Here is a 22,428-nt window from a genome sequence, read left to right on the forward strand (position 1 = left end):
AAAATCATATAGTTTGGCCATGCTTCATTTTTGTCACACAAAATGCTCTCATTATGCACAACCCCGATGAAAAGCCAAGCAATTGTTTCATACTTAGCCTTTTCAAACTCTTTCAACGTTTACGCAATATATGAGCGCGAGCCATAGACATAGCACTATGGGTGGAATAGAATATGATGATTGAGGTTGTGTGAGAAGACAAAAAGGGAGAAAGTCTCACATTGACGCGGCTAATCAATGGGCTATGGAGATGCCCACCGATTGATGTCAATGCAAGGAGTAGGGATTGCCATGCAACGGGTGCACTAGAGCTATAAATATATGAAAGCACATCAAAGAAACTAAGTGGGTGTGCATCCAACTTGCTTGCTCACGAAGACCTAGGGCACTTGAGGAAGCCCATCATTGGAATATACAAGCCAAGTTCTATAATGAAAAATTCCCACTAGTATATGAAAGTGACAAAATAAGAGACTCTCTATCATGAAGATCATGGTGCTACTTTGAAGCAAAAGTGTGGAAAAGGATAGTAACATTGTCCCTTCTCTCTTTTTCTCTCTCTTTTTTTGTTTGGGCCTTCGTTTTTCATGGCCTATTTTTATTTATTTATTTTTATTTTTATTTTTCGTCTGGAGTCTCATCCCGACTTGTGGGGGAATCATAGTCTCCATCATCCTTTCCTCACATGGGACAATGCTCGAATGATGATCATCCACTTTTATTTACTTACAACGCGATACTTAGAACAAAAATATGACTCTATGTGAATGCCTCCGGTGGTGTACTGGGATTGCGATGAATCAAGAGTGACATGTACGAAAAAATAAGCATGGTGGCTTTGCCACAAATACGATGTCAACTACATGATCATGCAAAGCAATATGACAATGATGATGCGTGTCATAATAAATGGAACGGTGGAAAGTTGCATGGCAATATATCTCAGAATGGCTATGGAAATGCCATAATAGGTAGGTATGGTGGCTGTTTTGAGGAAGATATAAGGAGGCTTATGTGTGATAGAGCATATCATATCACGGGGTTTGGATGCACCGGCGAAGTTTGCACCAACTCTCAAGGTGAGAAAGGGCAATGCATGGTACCGAAGAGGCTAGCAATGATGGAAGGGTGAGAGTGCATATAATCCATGGACTCAACATTAGTCATAAAGAACTCACATACTTATTGCAAAAATCTACAAGTCATCCAAACCAAGCACTATGCACATGCTCCTAGGGGGATAGATTGGTAGGAAAGACCATCGCTCGTCCCCGACCGCCACTCATAACGAAAGCAATCAAAGAACACCCCCTGCTTCATATTTGTCACACAATGTTTACCATACGTGCATGCTACGGGACTTGCCAACTTCAACACAAGTATTCATCAATTTCACAATTGATCAACTAGCAAACCTCTAATATTATCACCTTTATATCTCAAAACAACTATTAAGCATCCAACTTCTCTTAGCATTTAAAATTTATAACCAAAGTAAATTACCATGCTGTTCTAAAGGAATATCAAAATGATATAAGTGAAGCATGAGAGATCAATTATTTCTATAAAATAGAACCACCACCGTGCTCTAAAAGATATAAGCGAAGCACTAGAGCAAAAATTATCCAACTCAAAAGATATAAGTGAAGCACATAGCGTATTCTAATAAATTCCAATTCATGTGTGTCTCTCCCAAAAGGTGTGTATAGCAAGGATGATTGTGGTAAACTAAAAAGCAAAGACTCAAATCATACAAGATGCTCCAAGAAAAACACATATCATGTGGCGAATAAAAATATAGCTCCAAGTAAAGTTACCGATGGACGAAGACGAAAGAGGGGATGCCTTCCGGGGCATCCCCAAGCTTAGGATTTTGGTTGTCCTTGGATTTTACCTTGGGGTGCCTTGGGCATCACCAAGCTTAGGCTCTTGCCACTCCTTGTTCCATGATCCATCAAATCTTACCCAAAACTTGAAAACTTCACAACACAAAACTTAAAAGAAAATCTCGTGAGTTCCGTTAGTAAAAGAAAACAAACCACCACTTTTAGGTACTGTAATGAACTCATTCTTTATTTATATTGGTGTTAAACCTACTGTACTCCAACTTTTCTATGGTTCATAAACTCTATTACTGTAGCAACCAGACCTCAAACAGTCTGATCTCTATGCTCCGGTGTCATCCCTGGATCAGTAATGCTAACACCACACAGTACTCGGAGGATTTATAGCAGAGTAGCAATCACACACTTATTACATCAAGTGTCTCAAAAGAGAACTTATTACAATAAGTATGGCTTAAGGCCATCTAATAACGATAACAGTGGAAGGCTTGGAAGATAAGTGAGTCCATCAACTCCAACGTCATCACTGAATATAGAACCACGACCTAAAAACTCCTTAATCGTTGTCTGAAAAGTCTGCAACATTAACGTTGCAGCCCGAAACGGGTCAGCACATGGAATATGCTGGCAATGTAACACATAGAGAGTAATGGAATGAAACAGCTATACTATATGCATATATTGCTGGTGGAAAGCTCTATGGTTACAGTTTTGCGTAAAGCCAATTTTCCCTACTTCAAAGGAATAAATTTAATTACTATCATGGTGGTTGTTAAACATTGAGAATGGTTGACAGGATTCTCAATCCCAATTAAAGTAATCATCATTAAACAAAACCCAACAAAATTAATTTAGAGTAACATGTTGAGATTCACATGATAATCCAAGTACTAGATACTCAAGATCGATCGCCTTCGTTTGGTTTCTCGCACTACATGGTGTTTGAGAAGATGGATGACTGTGACATAGTCTTTCAGAAGCGCTAGCACCTTATGATTGGGTAGACCGTACCACCTACATCCCCTACATCTGCTAGTCTACCACTGTAAGAGTTTGCACGACTTAGTCAACTATGCTAGAGCCCATAATAGCTTGTGGCTGCACACGGAAGTTTCTAGTATGAATAGTCTCATGATCCCTTTGAGTCTGGGTGGCGGTCCAAAAGAAAACAGGCAAGTCCTAGAATACCCAGGTGCCTCAATCCACCCAGATGTGTGTTTAAGTTGCCACCTTAGATAAACCATTAATTAACAAAACTCACATTTTTCATGGATATCACTCACCCAATCCACGACTACTAGCATAGCTTGGCATAATAAACAAACATAGAAGTAACTCCCAAAGGTTTGATAATAATAGGTAATAGGTACTACCTCATCTACTTCCCATCCCACAATTTAATTAGATCCTATCATGCAATGTGTGAGGGTTGATCTAATGCAATAAAACCGGGTAGTAGAAAAGGTATGATCAAAGTGTTACTTGCATTGCTAATGATCCAGGAAACCTAGAGATTCGAAGTAACAAGCGGCGCACTCCGGGTATTCTATCGCAGACAATCAAACAAGCATACAATAAGTACTCATCTAATGCACAGGTAAAACTCAAATAAGAGATCTAACCAGAAGGTTCAACTTAAGAACTCCGGTTGGAAAAAAGAATCAATTCGAACGAAACAACGAAAGTCAACGGCGAAAGAAAACAACTTCGTTCTACTAATCTGGATCTAGGGCAAATTTTACAGTAGCAAAATCTTGTTTAAGTTGGTTAAACGGATAGAGGGTTTCGAGACGAAACTCTAGGCGCTTGAATCGCCTGATTCCGATAAACGAGAGAAAAGTTATACTAAAAAGAAAATTGGATCAGGAATCGTGATCAGAAAAATCACGGATTTAATCCGAGAAAAAGAAAAACGACGAACGCTCGCTAGAACGAACGAACGGACGAACGCTCGCTATTTAAATAAACCGGGAAAACCGATCTATTTAAAAAAACCAAATCTGAAAATAACCGACGGAAAAACCGATCTATTTTAAAAAAACGATGGCACGGAAGTCGAGGCGCGGTGAACCTCGGGCGGCGGAATCCAGCGGCGGCGGCGGCGGCGTTCGGCGGCGGCGGGCAGCGGCGGCGGCGCAGGCGGGCGGCGGCGGCGCGTGGGGCACGGGGCGGCTAGGGTTTGCTGGGGCTGGGGCTGGGCCTCTCCCCGGCTTATAAAGCCCGCCCGAGCCGGTGTCCAGGTCGGACACGGCCCGTAGGTCGGTGCGCATTTTATTTTTTTAAATAATTTCGCTCGGAAGAAAAATAAAAATAAATACTAAACGGACTCCAAAAATTCTAAAATAAATTTTCACAGGCTTCTAAAATCAAGCCTCACAAGGTGAACATTTATTTGGGACCTAAATGCAATTTTGAAAAATGCACATTTTTCCTAAATTCAAATAAAACACCGAAAAACTCCGAAATATAATCTTATTTGATTTTATTATTAAATCCTTAATATTTCTTTATTTTGGGAAAGTCATTTTATTCCCTCTCTCATATTTTTGTAATAGAAATAATTAATGATAAAATAAATAAAATCAAATGATCCTATTCTCAAAATTTGAGAAAACTCAAATATGATAATAACGAAATCCCCAACTCTCTCCGTGGGTCACTGAGTTGCGTAGAATTTCTAGGATCAACCAAAATGCAAAATAAAATGTGATATGCATAGATGATCTAATGTATAACATTCCAAATTGGAAATTTGGGATGTTACAAACCTACCCCCCTTAAGATGAATCTCGCCCTCGAGATTCGGGTTGGCTAGAGAATAGGTGAGGGTGGTCCTTGAACAAATCTTCCTCTCGCTCCCAGATGGCTTCATCCTCCGTGTGGTGGCTCCACTGAACTTTGCAAAACTTGATAACCTTGCTGCGAGTGACTCGACTGGCAAATTCGAGGATCTTAATTGGTTTCTCCTCGTAGGTCAAATCGTTATCCAACTGAATAGTTTCTAAAGGCACTGTATCTCTCAATGGTATGTCAGCCATCTCCGCGTGACATTTCTTTAACTGGGAAAGGTGGAACACATCATGAACTCCTGACAATCCTTTAGGCAATTCCAACTTGTAAGCCACTTCTCCCATACATTCCAAAACTCGATATGGTCCTACAAATCGTGGCGCTAACTTCCCTTTAACTCCAAAATGATTTGTTCCTCGAAGTGGAGATACTCGAAGATAAGCTCTATCTCCGACTTCGTAAACTGTCTCCTTGCATTTAGAATCTGCATAACTTTTATGTATGGACTAGGCTATCTTGAGCCTATCACGAATTAACTTCACCTTCTGTTCAGACTCTTTAATCAAGTCAGGTCCAAACAACTGGCGGTCTCCAACTTTTTCCCATTACAACGGTGTCCTACACCTCCTTCCGTACAAGGCTTCAAAAGGGGCCATCTTTAAACTGGTTTGATAACTGTTGTTGTAAGAGAACTCTGCATATGGCAAATTATCGTCCCAACTAGATTCGTAATCTAGCGCACAAGCTCTCAACATATCCTCCAAAATCTGATTGACTCTCTCGGTCTGTCCATCTGTCTGTGGATGAAAAGCTGTACTGAATTCTAGCCTAGTACCCAAAGTTTCGTGCAACTGCTTCCAGAACTTTGAGGTAAACTGGGTTCCTCTATCTGATACGATACTCCTTGGAACTCCATGCAGACATACGATCCTGGTCATGTATATCCTTGCCAACTTAGTACTGGTGTAAGTGGTCTTTACCAGGATAAAATGAGCTACCTTCGTCAATCGATCAACTACAACCCAAAACGAGTCATAGCCTGAACGAGTCCTGGGTAATCCCGTGATGAAATCCATGCCTAGCTTATCCCACTTCCATTCGGGTATTGGCAATGGTTGTAACAATCCTGCTGGCTTCTGATGCTCTGCCTTTACTCTCCGACATACATCACAAACTGCTACATACTCTGCAATATCCTTCTTCATTCCGGTCCACCAGAAAATATCCTTCAAATCCAAATACATCTTGGTATTTCCTGGATGAATTGAATACGGTGAGTCGTGTGCCTCTTGCAAAATCAACTTCCTGATCTCCGGGTCATTGGGCACGTAAACACGGTCTTCAAACCATAGGGTATCGTGTTCATCCTCACGAAATCCTTTAGCTTTTCCTTTACTCAATTTCTCCTTAATAGCGGCAATCTCTTTGTCGGTCTTTTGAGCTTCTCTGATTCTATCCATCAAAGTTGACGGAATCTCCAATGCTGCTATATGGCCTCTCGGAACTATTTCCAAACATAGTTCACGTAGATTTTCTGCTAATTCCTTGGGTATTTCTCCCATCAGTAACGTATTGACATGGCTCTTACGGCTTAATGCGTCAGCTACTACATTAGCCTTTCGGGGGTGATAATGCAATCTCATATCATAATCCTTGATGAGTTCCAACCATCTCCTTTGTCTCAGATTCAACTCCTTCTGTGTGAAAATGTACTTCAAACTCTTATGATCCGTGTACACCTCACAATGGTTTCCAATGAGGAAATGCCTCCATGTTTTCAAGGCATGCACTACGGCTGCTAACTCCAAATCATGCGTGGCATAATTTAACTCATGAGGCTTCAGTTGTCTTGAGGCATATGAAACAACTCTCCCTTCCTGCATAAGCACTGCTCCAAGTCCTCGACGTGAAGCGTCGCAATACACCTCATAATCTTTGGTCTGGTCTGGCAAAATCAACACTGGTGAGGTAACCAAACGTTTCTTCAATTCCTGGAAACTAGCCTCACATTCCTCCGTCCATATGAACTTGGTATCTTTCTTTAATAACTCCATCATAGGCTTCGCAATCTTTGAGAAATTCTCAATAAATCTCCGGTAGTATCCTGCGAGTCCAAGAAAACTCCGGATCTCTCCAACTGTGGTTGGTGCTTCCCATTTGGTCACGGTATCAACTTTAGCGGGATCTACTGCTATTCCTTCTCCGGATATAACGTGTCCGAGAAATCCTACTTTCTTCAACCAAAGCTCATATTTGCTGAACTTGGCATATAATTGGTGTTCTCTGAGCTTTCCAAGTACCAAACGCAAATGTTCTTTATGCTCCTCTTCATTCTTTGAATAAACCAGGATATCATCAATGAACACTACGACGAACTTATCCAAAAACTCCATAAACACTTTGTTCATCATGTTCATAAAATAGGCAGGTGCGTTAGTCAGACCAAATGACATAACGGTATACTCGCACAACCCATACCTGGTGGTAAAAGTTGTCTTCGGAATATCCTGTTCTCGAATCTTCAACTGGTGGTATCTTGATCGCAGATCGATCTTGGAAAATACCTTAGCTCCTTGTAATCGATCAAACAGATCATTAATCATTGGGAGTGGGTACTTGTTCTTGATCGTTACTTTGTTCAATCCTCGATAATCAACAACCATCCTTAACGATCCATCCTTCTTCTCCACTAGAAGTACTAGCGATCCCCAAGGCAAAGAACTTGGGCGAATATATCCCTTATCCAGTAACTCCTTAATATGCTTCTTAATTTCCACCAAATCCTTTGTTGGCATCCTATATGGTCTCTTTGATATTGGCCCTGTGCCTGGCAATAGTTCAATCAAAAACTCAATATCTCTATCCGGTGGCATGCCTGGCAACTCCTCTGGAAATACTTCAGGAAAATCCCTTACCACAGGTACTTCCTCCTGCACAACTCCTGTTAAGCAATTTACTTGAGTCCTCTTTGGCACATGTCGGGATACATACTTGATCCTTCTCCCTTCTGGTGTGGTAAGAAAAATTGATTTACTAGCACATTCAATATTCCCTTCATACTTTGATAACCAATCCATGCCTAATATCACATCCAATCCTTGGGATTCCAATACTATTAGGTCTGAGGGAAAAACATAGTTACCAATCCTTAATGGTAACCGATCACACCATAGACTAGCCACATACTCTGCTCCAGGCGAGGTTACTAACATGGGTGACCTAAGGGCTTGGGTTGGTAGGTTATACTTATCCACAAATCCCCTTGAGATGTATGAATGTGATGCACCAGTATCAAAAAGAACGAGTGTAGTAAATGACTTAACCAAAAACTTACCTATTACTGCATCGGGCTGAGCTTCAACCTCCTCCACTCTAACGTGGTTCACCTGTCCCCTGTTGAAAGGGTTTGGTTTCTTCCCAGATCTTCCATTGCCATTTCCATTTTGTATTTCAGGACATTCATTGGCATAATGTCCGGTCTTCGAACACTTAAAGCAAGTGACTTGGCTCAGGTCCTTCTTGGCTGGGGTTGATGGGTTGGTGCGATTCTGACTGTTGCTTCCTCCATTCCCATTACCATTCCTGGTGCCATTGTGATTGCGCGAGCTACCTCCTCCATGGGTATGCTGAAAATGTCCTCCCGATCTAGGGGTAAAACGTGGCTTCTGCTGAGCTCCAGAACTGTACTTTCCTTGTCCATACTTCCTCTTGCGATTCTCAATTTGCTGCTGCTTCCCTTCAATCATAAGAGCACGATCTACCAACTCCTGGTAGTTGTTGAAGGTTGCTACCATCAACTGCATGCTCAACTCATCATTCAGTCCTTCCAGAAACTTCTCCTGCTTAGCTGCATCCGTAGCGACGTCATCTGGGGCATAACATGCTAACTTACTAAAGTCCTCCACATACTGGCCAACTGTCCGTCCTCCTTGGCGCAAGTTGCAAAACTCACGCTTCTTCATGGCCATAGCTCCTGCTGAAACATGTGCAGTTCGAAAAGCCTGCTGAAACTGGTCCCATGTGACAGTGTTGATTGGGAAAGTGGCTGTGAAATTCTCCCACCATGATGATGCGGGTCCTTCTAACTGATGTGCGGCAAACTTCACCTTCTCCGCATCTGTGCATCCTACTGTGGTCAACTCCCTAGCTGTCTTGCGGAGGCAATCATCTGCTACTATCGGCTCGGTGCTACTGGAAAACACCGGCAGATTCAGCCTAAGAAAACGGGCTAAGTGGTCAACAGGTGGTGGTGGTGGTGGTGGGTTGTTGTTGTTGTTCCCTTGATTCTGATTCTGGACTAGCAACTGCATCAATGTGTTCTGCTGCTGGATCAACTAGGTGAGCTCCGGTGGAAAGGCAAATCCGGGGTCACGTGTAATGCCCCGGACACACCCGCCGGCGGTCGTTACTCCTGGTGGGATCTAGACTGTCCCCACAGATCAATACTAGTCTTTTCTGCGCACTTTGTCCTCACTCATGCGCACCCGGAGCAGCTTCCCGGTCGGTCACCCATCCGGACACTACTCCAAGCTGAGCACGCTTAACTTTGGAGTTCTGTCCGAATGGGCTACCGGAAAAGAAGGAATTCCTTATTAATATGAGTAGTCTATCATCCCTAATAAGCCAGGCCATCACATACACCCCCACTCAGAGGAACCGACGTCCTCGTCGAGCCGTAGGAACGTTCCCTCGTGGCACAAACGTCTGTGCTTCCAGTCTGGTACATGTGCCATGCCGGGTGCCACGACGGGTCACAAACGTCATGAACAACATGACCATGCACCTGTCCACAACCATCCGTGTAACCGCGAGGGTCGGCTTTGATACCAACTTGTAACGCCCCGGACACACTCGCCGGTGGTCGTTACTCCTGGTGGGATCTAGACTGTCCCCACAGATCAATACTAGTCTTTTCTGCGCACTTTGTCCTCACTCATGCGCACCCGGGAGCAACTTCCTGGTAGTCACCCATCCTGACACTACTCCAAGCTGAGCACGCTTAACTTTGGAGTTCTGTTCGAATGGGCTACCGGAAAAGAAGGAATTCCTTATTGATATGAGTAGTCTATCATCCCTAATAAGCCAGGCCATCACATCACGTCTTGGAGGCATTTGAGGGTTTAGAAAAGATGAGATGTAAGAATAGAGGGGGTCTAAAGAGAAAACACTACCAATATGCACATGAGGCAAAAGCAAACAATTCACTTCATTCAATCATACAAGGGCATACAATCGATCTAACTATCGCAGAAGTGCTTGGACTACTATATTTACATGGTGGACTACTACTACTGATGAGGTGGTCTACTAGAAATATTCTTCGGTTGCAGACTCCGTGATATCTGCTCCAGCTTCATCAACATAATCATCATTGCTACTATCTTGTTCCGAATCGGTGCCGTCGATGACGATGTAGTCTTCCGGGCTAATCTCCTTGGGTTCTTCGTCTTCCTCTACTGGCGTAGGGCCTCCCATAAATATTCCAATCTTCTTGATCAGGTCGTCATTCTTCTCCACCAATACTTCAATTTCCTCCTCATAATATTCACGTGTAGCCTTGAGTTCTTCCTCCAGTTCCTTGATTCTAGTCTTAGCCTTCTTTAGATCTATCATGTCGGCGCACATCTGGTTCTCCTATCATCGAATGTGCTGGTTTAGCTCCTGGATAAAAGTTGCAATTGATCTATCCTTCCTGGTGCTGATCATCTCTCAGTGTTCATCTCGGCGCCCACAAATCTGGTAGATAGTATCCTTGAGATCCTTGCGGTAGACTTCTCCAATGCGTCCCATGGCGATGTGAGCTGCCATGCTCTGTCCTAGACTCCAAGTTGGTGCATCGAAAGAAAACTCTATGGGTTCAGTGACTGGCATGAACGTCCTTCCTGGAACTTGAACTTGAATCATCCACCGCTCTTCTTCAGGTAAAGTGGCGTTGTAGGTTCCTGTGAAGCTTGGTACTCCTATGTTCAGGTATCTCGTGACTTCCTTCAAGTGATGTCCAAAGGGTGTATCTTCATCTGGTTGCGTGAACTTGTTCCTTGCATCCGCCATCCTAAAGAGCAGAAAAGATGAGAAGTCAGAAGAGAAGAGAGTGAATAGTGATCTAGGTCTTTTAGCTTAGTGGTCGTGTCCTACAGTCAGCATCTGCTCTGATACCATCTTTGTAGCGACCAGACCTCAAACAGTCTGATCTCTGTGCTCCGGTGTCATCCCTGGATCAGTAATGCTGACACCACATAGTACTCGGAGGATTTATAGCAGAGTAGCAATCACACACTTATTACATCGAGTGTCTCAAAAGAGAACTTATTACAATAAGTATGGCTTAAGGCCATCTAATAACGATAACAGCAGAAGGCTTGGAAGATAAGTGAGTCCATCAACTCCAACGGCATCACTGAGTACAGAACCACGACCTAAAAACTCCTTAATCGTTGTCTGAAAAGTCTACAACATTAACGTTGCAGCCCGAAATGGGTCAGCACATGGAATATGCTGGCAATGTAACACATAGAGAGTAATGGAATGAAACAGCTATACTATATGCATATTTGGCTGGTGGAAAGCTCTATGGTTACAGTTTTGCATAAAGCCAATTTTTCCCTACTTCAAAGGAATATATTTAATTACTATCATGGTGGTTGTTAAACATTGAGAATGGTTGACAGCATTCTCAATCCCAATTAAAGTAATCATCATTAAACAAAACCCAACAAAATTAATTTAGAGTAACATGTTGAGATTCACATGATACTCCAAGTACTAGATACTCAAGATGTCCATAACCGGGGACACGGCTAACCATGATTAGTTTATTACACTCTGCAGAGGTTTACGCACTTTTCCCCACAAGACTCGATCGCCTCCGTTTGGTTTCTCGCACTACATGGTGTTTGAGAAGACGGATGATCGTGACATAGTCTTTCAGAAGCGCTAGCACCTTACGATCGGGTAGACCGTACCACCTACATCCCCTACTCTGCTAGTCTACCATTGTAAGAGTTCGCACGACTTAGTCAACTATGCTAGAGCCCATAATAGCTTGTGGCTGCACACGGAAGTTTCTAGTATGAATAGTCTCATGATCCCTTTGAGCCTAGGTGGCGGTCCAAAAGAAAACAGGCAAGTCCTGGAATACCCAGGTGCCTCAATCCACCTAGATGTGTGTTTAAGTTGCCACCTTAGATAAACCATTAATTAACAAAACTCACATCTGTCATGGATATCACTCACCCAATCCACGTCTACTAGCATAGCTTGGCATAATAAGCAAACATAGAAGTAACTCCCAAAGGTTTGATAATAACAGGTAATAGGTACTACCTCATCTACTTCCCATCCCACAATTTAATTAGATCCTAATCATGCAATGTGTGAGGGTTGATCTAATGCAATAAAACTGGGTAGTAGAAAAGGTATGATCAAAGTGTTACTTGCCTTGCTGATGATCCGGGAAACCTAGAGATTCGAAGTAACAAGCGGCGCACTCTGGGTATTCTATCACAGACAAACAAACAAGTATACAATAAGTACTCATCTAATGCACAGGTAAAACTCAAATAAGAGATCTAACCAGAAGGTTCAACTTAAGAACTCCGGTTGGCAAAAAGAATCAAATCGAACGAAACAACGAAAGTCAAACGGCGAAAGAAAACAACTTCGTTCTACTAATCTGGATCTAGGGCAAATTTTACAGTAGAAAAATCTTGTTTAAATTGGTTAAACGGATAGAGAGTTTCGAGACGATCATACCTTACAATGGATTTAATCCGAGAAAAATCATACCTTACAACGGATAGAGGGTTTCGAGACGATCATACCTTACAAACGGAAAGAAAATCGGATCTGGAATCGCGATCAGAAAAATCACGGATTTAATCCGAGAAAAAGAAAAACGACGAACGCTCGCTAGAACGAACTAACGCTCGCTATTTAAATAAACCGGGAAAACCGATCTATTTAAAAAAACGAATCTAAAAAAACCGACGGAAAAACCGATCTATTTTAAAAAACGATGGCACGGAAGTCGAGGCGCGGTGAACCTCGGGCGGCGGAATCCGGCGGCGGCGGCGGGCGGCGCAGGCGGGCGGCGGTGGCGCGTGGGGCACGGGGCGGCTAGGGTTTGCTGGGTTGGGGCTGGACCTCTCCCCGGCTTATAAAGCCCGCCCGGGCCGGTGTCCAGGTCGGACACGGCCCGTAGGTGTGTGCGCATTTTTTTTAAATAATTTCGCTCGGAAGAAAAATAAAAAGAAATACTAAACGGACTCGTAAAATTCCAAAATAAATTTTCACGGGCTTCTAAAATCAAGCCCCACAAGGTGAACATTTATTTGGGACCTAAATGCAATTTTGAAAAACGCACATTTTTCCTAAATTCAAATAAAACACCGAAAAACTCCGAAATAAAATCTTATTTGATTTTATTATTAAATCCTCAATATTTCTTTATTTTGGGGAAGTCATTTTATTCCCTCTCTCATATTTTTGTAATATAAATAATTGATGATAAAATAAATAAAATCAAATGATCCTATTCTCAAAATTTGAGAAAACTAAAATATGAAAATAACGAAATCCCCAACTCTCTCTGTGGATCATTGAGTTGCGTAGAATTTCTAGGATCAACCAAAATGCAAAATAAAATATGACATGCATAGATGATCTAATGTATAACATTCCAAATTGGAAATTTGGGATGTTACAATTACTAGCCATATATTCATCAAAATAAGCAAACAACACACGAAAAACAGAATATGTCAAAAACAGAACAGTTTGTAGTAATCTGTAGGTTGCGAATACTTCTGTAACTCCAAACATTCTACCAAATTAGGACGACCAGGGTAATTTATATATTAATATACTGCATTTGGAATTGGTATTTTATCGCTCTCTGGTAAAAAAATGAAAATTATTCTCATGAGCGCATACTTTCTGTTTTTTTCAGCAAGATCAAACAACAATCATCCAAGAAGATCCTAAAGGCTTTACTTGGCACAAACACTAATTAAAGCATATAAAACACAATCATAACAGAGGATAGATGATTTATTTATTACTAAATAGGAACAAAAAGCAAGGAACAAAAATAAAATTTGGTTGCCTCCCAACAAGCGCTATCGTTTAACGCCCCTAGCTAGGCATAAAAAACAAGAGTAGTCTAGGTATTGTCATCTTTGGTATTTATCTTTTTAATGGAGTTATGTTCGGATCCGGAGGTTCCTTACATTTCCCTTCATGCTTGGAGATCTTTAGATCTAGAGCATCCAACCGCTTGTTGCAGAGTGTAATCAACATATTCATGCGGTTAAGATTTCCACCAACTTTTTTAAGAGGTTCAATAATTTTTTTCAATTCGCATAATTTCTCTAATTTTTGGGTTCCTTGTTGTGTAAGGTGAAGTCCCTTTTGTGGGGGAAGTACTCCTACTATCCCCTCTATAATTTCATAAGCAATATTAGGGTCAACTTCAATAAAGTTCCCTTTGGCGGAAAAATCAAGGAGTTGTCTATGGGGTAAGGTAGGCCCAACATAAAAATTGCGAAGTAAAATCTTGAAATCTCCCTCTATGGTACAACTACAATAAGATTCTACCATCCTATACCAAGCATCTTTTAAATTTTCTCCTTGTCTTTGTTTGAAGTGGAGAACTTCAAAATCAGGAGTACTAATAGTGATAGAAGGACTAGCCATAACAGCAAAATAAACAATCTAACACAGAGACACACAAGAAGCAAGCAAAAAGATGAACGAAAAAGGGCGAATAAAACGGCAAAGGTGAAGTGGGGGAGAGGAAAACGAGAGGCAAATGACAAATAATGTAATGCGAGGAATAAGAGTTTGTGATGGGTACTTGGTATGTCCTGACTTGTGTGTAGATCTCCCCGGAACGGTGCCAGAAATCCTTCTTGCTACCTCTTGAGCATGCGTTGGTTTTCCCTTGAAGAGGAAAGGGTGATGCAGCAAAGTAGCGTAAGTATTTCCCTCAGTTTTTGAGAACCAAGGTATCAATCCAGTAGGAGACTACACGCAAATCGCCTAGTACCTGCACAAACAAATAAGAACCTTGCAACCAACGCGATAAAGGAGTTGTCAATCCCTTCACGGCCACTTGCAAAAGTGAGATCTGATAAAGATAATAAGATAAATATTTTTGGTATTTTTATGGTATAGATTGGAAAATAAAGATTGCAAAATAAACATTAAACTAGAATCGTAGATTGGAAACTTATATGATGTAAAGTAGACCCTGGGGCCATAGGTTTCACAAATGGCTTCTCTCAAGATAGCATGTATTACAGTTAGTGAACAAATTACTGCCGATCAATTGATAGAAAAGCGCATAGTTATGATGATATCTAAGGCAATGATCATGAATATAGGCATCACGTCTGTGTCAAGTAGACCAAAATGATTCTGCATCTACTAATATTACTCCACACATCGACCGCTATCTAGCATGCATCCAGAGTATTAAGTTCATAAGAATGGAGTAACGCATTAGGCAAGATGACATGATGTAGAGGGATAAACTCAAGCAATATGATATAAACCCCATCTTTTTATCCTCGAAGGCAACAATACAATACGTGGCGTTTCCCTTTCAGTCACTGGGATCGAGCACCGCAAGATTGAACCCAAAGCTAAGCACTTCTCCCATTGCAAGAAATATCAATCTAGTAGGCCAAACTAAACCGATAATTCGAAGAGACATGCAAAGATATCAAATCATGCATATAAGAATTCAGAGAAGAATCAAATAATATTCATAGATAATCAAGTTCATAAACCCACAATTCATCAGATCTCGGCAAACACACCGCAAAAGAGTTACATCGAATATATCTCCAAGAAGATCGAGGAGAACTTTGTATTGAGATCCAAAGAGAGAAGAAGCCACCTAGCTAATAACTATGGACCCGAAGGTCTGTGGTAAACTACTGACACATCATCGGAGAGGCTATGGTGTTTATGTAGAAGCCCTCCGTGATCGAATCCCCCTCCGACAGATCACCGGAAAAGGCCCCAAGATGGGATCTCATGGGTATAGAAGGTTGCGGTGGTGGAAAAGGTGTTTCGTTGCTCCCCCCGAAGTTTTCAGGGTATAAGAGTATATATAGGTGAAAGAAGTAGGTCGGTGGAGCTGCGAGGAGCCCACGAGGGTGGGGGTGCGCCCTCCTGCATCGTGGCTTCCTCGCTGCTTCCTTGACGTCCACTCGAAGTCTCCTGGATCACATTTGTTCCAAAAAATATCCTCGCAAAGGTTTCATTCCGTTTGATATTCCTTTTATGTGAAACAATGAAATAGGCAAAAAAAACAGCAATTTGCACTGGGCTTTCTGTTAATAGGTTAGTCCCAAAAATAATATAAAAAGGTATATTGAAGCCCATTAAACATCGAAAACAGATAATATAATAGCATGGAACAATCAAAAATTATAGATACGTTGGAGACGTATCACTGCTACAACAAAGCCTGGATTACATAAGAAGGCCCCTGCCAAGAGGGTGCCAACCTTAAAGGCCAGGGCATCAACTGTTGAAAATTCTAAGCCAACTGAAGAGGGTGCTGGAGAAATCAAGAAAAGGAAAGAGAGGGTCAAGAAGACCACTGCCAGAGTCATTGGGAGATCCTCTACAATGAGGGATCCAGCTGAAGAGGAAGAGGAAGAGGATGCTGCACCAGCACCCAAGTCCCAAAAGCTTATGGGGGATGCTATTAAGTAAGGGGCTGCTCCTTCAAAGCCCAAAACTGCCCCCAAAGCTGCTGCTCAAGCTCAAAAGACTTCTAAGCCCAAGAGGAGCACCAGGAACATTCCAGCTGAATAGAAGAAGAAGGCCCCGGTGCCTGAGATGGAAGAAGAAGATGCTGAAGCCCAAGTGCTCAGAAAGCTTAAACCAAAGATTCCAGAGCACAATGACACCCATGTAGTGGCAGAGGATATGAACATCAGGAAGGATGCAGGTCTGAGACTTTGGAGACAGTTTGATCCCTATGCTGTGAGAAGGAAGACTGCAGTGGACTATAGGTTCCACACCAAGGAACAACAGGATTTCTATGAGACCATTCTGCTGGACAAGAAGCCAATAGTCTATGATATGAAATGGGTTGATTGGGAATTCATTGATGAGAATGAAGACTATTTTCCCGGTGCACATGAGAGCTTCAGATCATGTGGTGTTGACAAGTTTGTGAGTCAAGAGCTGACCAAATGGAATGATTAACTCATCATGCAATTCTACTCCACTACTAATTTTTATCTAGATGGTAGGATTGTATGGATGCCTGAGGGTACAAGGTACCAGTCAACTGTTAATGAGTGGGCCAAGTTGATAAATGCCCCTGAAGAGCATGAGGATGATTTGGATGTGTATGCCAAGAAGAAGAAAGACCACAACTCTATGGCCAACATGTACAAAGATATCCCAGACAAAGCTTTGGAAAGACATAAGCTTGGATCTGTACATTACCTGTTGTCTGGTCTAGAAACAATCAACACGATCTTGAGGCATACATTGTTGCCCAAATCTGGAGATCACAAGATGATCAGAGGCCATTCAATCAAATTGCTGCACATATTTGATGTGCCTCAGAAATTCAAGGTCATGAGTCTAATTGTTGAGACAATCAAGAGGACAACTATTGATCAAAAGAGATCTTGTGGGTATGCTCCACACATTCAGGTGCTCATCAAATCCAAGATGGACATATGCACTTATTTGTTGGACAAGGAGCACTTACCCTTGAGACCAGAATTTGAGGATAACATAGTTGTGATGAATGAGGATGATCCCACATCAGTGCAAGCACAAGAGAAGAGATCAAAGGCAAAGGCTGAGAAGGCTGCAAAAATGCCAAGTGTTGAGGAGGCATCTCAAGTCTTTCTGAAGTCAAAACAAGATCAACTTGCATATCTAATTCAAGAAAGTTTGAGGATTGAGAAGGGCTTGGCCACCTTGAACAAGAATCAGGAGAGCTTGGAGAGGATCATAGAGACCAAATTTTATGATCTTGATCTTAAGGTAACTGAGATGCAGTCAGCTATTGAGCAGCTCCAGAAGGAAGCAGAGAAGAGGAAAGGGCAGGATACTACAGATGCTTTTCAGAGACTGCCCAGAGGTCAGAGATCTGCTGTAGTGCTAGTGCCTGACACTAGAGCAACTACTTCAGCACTAGCAGCAACAGCTTCAGTGCCACCTCCAGTTGCCACTCCACCTGCTCCAACAACATCTACTGACGCCTTCGTCCTTGGAGTCCTCTCTACACCACCCCCTGAAGATCAAGCCTAGAGAGACGCATAGCACTATGCATTTTCAAACGTTTTGGTAACTTGTTGCCAAAGGGGGAGAAATGTATAGATCATAGGCTTCGAGAGAGTGTGTTGTGTTTTGCTTCTTTGTCTCTCTTGCTATTTGGTTGATACTTTTGTGTGTTCTCGTTTGATACTCTTTATGTCTGTGTGTGAGATACTTGTATGATCATGTGTTTGATCATATTAAACTTTAATGCTTGCCTGGATGATATTATGTTTGCTATCTCATATATGATCGTTCACTTTGCTTGGTGATGAGTGCATGTTTTAATTCCTATCATTTTGAGCGCTCCACCAAGATGTATGTGACATGGAAGAGTAACCCATGATCCTAATCGATTGTGCATTTGCATTCAAACGCAAATTTCAAATAATTCACAAATTTAGGGGAGCTCTTGCTTATCACATACTTCTCAAAGCGACGATGTACTTTAAATCTTATTATCATTTGTCGAAGCTTTGATCTATATGTTGTCATCAATTACCAAAAAGGGGGAGATTGAAAGTGCAACTATCCATGGGTGGTTTTGGTAATTACTAACAACATATAGCTCATTGAACTAATGCTATTTCAAGATGATCATTTCAGAAAGTTCAATGATTGGCATGGCATGGATTAGGAATATGGACCCCCCCCCCCAAATGCTAAGGACACATATTGGCTCAAGCTCAAGACTCTATATTTTCATTTTAGTGATCCAAGATCACATTGAGTCCATAGGAAAAGCCAATACTAGTAAAAGGGGATGAGGTGTTGCTTAATGGCTTGCTTCCTCAAAATGCTTAGTGATATGCTCCAAAAGCCCTCAACCACTTTCTCATATCCACATATGTCCCAAACAAAAAGTCAAACTCGGCCCTACCGATTTGATCTATCTGGTCCCACCGAGTTCACTTGACATAGCCACTGCCAGAAACCCTAGTCACTTCGGTCTCACTGATAGGGATCTTGGTCTCACCGAGATGGGATTGCAAACTCTCTGTTTCCCTTTGTAATGTTCCGGTCCAACTGAGATGAGCGATTGGTCCCACCGAGTTCGCAATGCAAACTCTCTGTTTCCCTTTCGTAATGTTCAGTCTCACCGAAATGAGCGATTCGGTCCCACCGAGTTTATCTAGCCAACTCTCTGGTTAGCTTATCACCAAAATCGGTCCCACCGAGTTTGTGTAATCGGTCTCACCGAGATTACGTTATGCCCTAACCCTAATGAAATAGGTCCCACCGAGTTGACATGTTGGTCCCACCGAAAAGCCTAACGTTCACATTTTGACCTAAATCGGTCTGACCGAGTTTCATGATTCGGTCCCACCGAGTTTGGTGATTTGTGTGTAATGGTTAGATTTTGTGTGGAGGCTATATATACCCCTCCACCCTTCCTTCATTAGTGAGGAGAGCCATTAGAACATGCCTACACTTCCAACATACATTTTCTGAGAGAGAACCACCTACTCATGTGTTGAGACCAAGATATTACATTCAACCATATGAATCTTGATCTCTAGCCTTCCCCAAGTTTCTTTCCACTCAAATCATCTTTTCCACCAAATCCAAATCTGTGAGAGAGAGTTGAGTGTTGGGGAGACTATCATTTGAAGCACAAGAGCAAGGAGTTCATCATCAACACACCATCTATTACCTTTTGGAGAGTGGTGTCTCCTAGATTGGTTAGGTATCACTTGGGAAAGCCTCTGACAAGATTGTGGAGTTGAACCAAGGAGTTTGTACGGGCAAGGACATTGCCTACTTCATGAAGATATACCCTAGTGAGGCAAGTCCTTTGTGGGCGATGGCCATGGTGGGATAGTCAAGGTTGCTTCTTCGTGGACCCTTCATGGGTGGAGCCCTCTGTGGACTCGCGCAACTGTTACCCTTCGTGGGTTGAAGTCCCCATCAACGTGGATGTACGATAGCACCACCTATCGGAAACATGACAAAAATCTCCATGTCTACATTGCGTTTGCTCCCTCCAAACTCCTCCCTTTACCTTCATATGCAATGTTTTACATTCCGCTGCTATACTCTTAGACTTGCATGTGTAGGTTGATTGCTTGACTTGTTCTAAGTTGCTAAAATCTGCCAAAGCTTAAAATTAGGAAAAGGCTAGATTTTTATTTGGTCAAGTAGTCTAATCACCCCCCCTCTAGACATACTTTCGATCCTACAACGACAAACTGGGAGTTGAAGATGGGAAGTTCGTCCGTCCAGATCTTCCACACCCTAACTTGGTGGCGGAGTGAAGATTTCCGCGACCGGCGCGAGTACGACGGCGACGAGGTCGAGGCAGTGAAGCTCTTCCTCACCGGCGATGATGAAAGGTAGCGGCGGTGCTAGGTTAGAGAGCTCGAGCAAGGGGAGTGAGGTCGAGCGGGGTAAATGAGATCTGAGGAGGGTGAGGGGTATTTATAGCCGAGGTGAAAAACCGCTCGTCTGAGGAAAATGGACGAACGTGCCCCTGACCCTTCTCATCCTAGCAACATGTGTCACCCACGTACTGAGAAGTGGAGAACGTGTTAGATCGTGGGTGAGTATTTTAATCTTATTGTGGGATGCAGAATAGTTTGAGCGGCAAAAGCCGAAAATTCATATAAGAATAGTTTAAAGTTTCATTTGCAAATTCTTCAGCTGACAAGGACACGGTGAAGATTTTGAACATGTTTCAAATAGAACTCACATGAAGAATTTGTGAACATACGGGGTTGAGTTTAGCATAGAAGGGGGAAGGGTCCGATCACATTTACTTAGGTAAAAGTCAACTTGAAGAATTACCAATAAGTGAACGCTGTAGAGGACAGAAAACTCAAATATACATATATATATATATATATAGCCAATGAAGAACACAGTCGGAAAGAGTAAATACTTGCAAAGTTGAAGAATTTGAACAACTGAGGAATTTCAAAAACTGAAGAAAAACTCAAATTGAAGATTTTCAACTTTTGTTGGTGGCGTGACCCACCGTATAAGAATGATGATTTCTCGTCGCGTACAATTGTCGTAGGGCTCTGAGAATCAAATTCTTCGTTAATTTCTTCACACTTAGAGGGTTAGTATTCATTAATTGAAGAAAAATGTTACTTCATGGGTTGCACATCTAAGTCATCAATTGTGCATAAGTGTTAGGATGCGTGTCCTTTTCAAAGAACATTCGAAGATTCTAAGATATTTAGCTCACACCGCAACTTGCTAAATCTCCTCTTATCCAAGGGCTTTGTGAAGATATTGGCTAGGTGTTCTTCAGTCTTCACGTGCTCAATAGAGATGTCGCCCTTCAACACATGATCTCGAAGAAAATGATGACGAATCTGGATGTGCTTTATCTTTGAGTGCTGAACTGGGTTATGAACAATCTTGATGGCACTCTCATTGTCACAGAAGAGTGGCACATTCTTCACATTGATGTTGTAGTCCTTGAGGGTTTGCTTCATCCGTAGCTATTGAGCACAGCACGAACCATCAATAATGTACTCAGCTTCAGCAGTAGAGAGTGATACGCAGTTCTGCTTCTTCGAGGACAAACATACTAAGGATCGTCCGAGGAAATGGCATGTGCCTGATGTTGAATTGCGATCCACATGATTTCCAGCATAGTCAGAGTCAGAATATCCAATGAGATCAAAAGCTGAGCCCTTGGGATACCATAATCCAAGTGTTGGAGTGTGAGCTAGATATCGAAGAATATGCTTCACAACCTTATGGTGTGATTCCATCGGTGTAGCTTGAAAACGGGCACACATGCAAACACTAACACTACAAAAAAATACACTTCTGTGATGATACGTGTTTGTCACAGTAGGTCACTTTTTTGTCATGCATCTACATCCATGATGATTTTATGACAGAATCAAGATAGTCATACCTGTGCTGTCATAGAAGTGTTCCATGACATTACCAAAATTATCATCACAGAAGTGTCCACTTCCATGACAATAAATTGCGCGTCATAGAAGTGCTTTCATCAAGGGTGACTGACACATGGCATCCACCGTAATGGAACGCCGTTAAGCTATCGAGTCCAGTTTTGGATATGATAACCCGTTAATAGCCCCGACCAATGGGGATTTCCCACGTGTAAAATCATCATTGGCTGGAGGAAACACGTGTCGGGTCACCGTTGGGACAGATGTCATCCACTCATTGGACCCAAGGCGCCTATGATACGTCGACACATGGCATGGCCCAATAGAAGCCCATTCCTGTGAAAAGGCCGGCCCGTTTGACTTGGTCAAAAGGTGGCGGGCCGGCCCACGGAAAGCCTGTTAACGGTCTGTTCGCACATAGCCCATTTACATCCCGCTAACCTAGGACCCATTATGACCTCTCTGAATTAGGCCCAGTACTTTCATCTGGGTCGTCCAATATGATTCTAGCCCATTTTAACTTCCGGCCCATGTATGGCCCATGACGTATTTCAGCCCATATGAGGCCCTTTGTAACTCTTGGCCCATTAACGGCCCGTGGTGAAACTGGCCCGTAATGAAGA

This window comes from Triticum aestivum, chromosome 1A, assembly GCF_018294505.1.
Source record: "Triticum aestivum cultivar Chinese Spring chromosome 1A, IWGSC CS RefSeq v2.1, whole genome shotgun sequence".
Lineage (NCBI taxonomy): Eukaryota > Viridiplantae > Streptophyta > Magnoliopsida > Poales > Poaceae > Triticum > Triticum aestivum.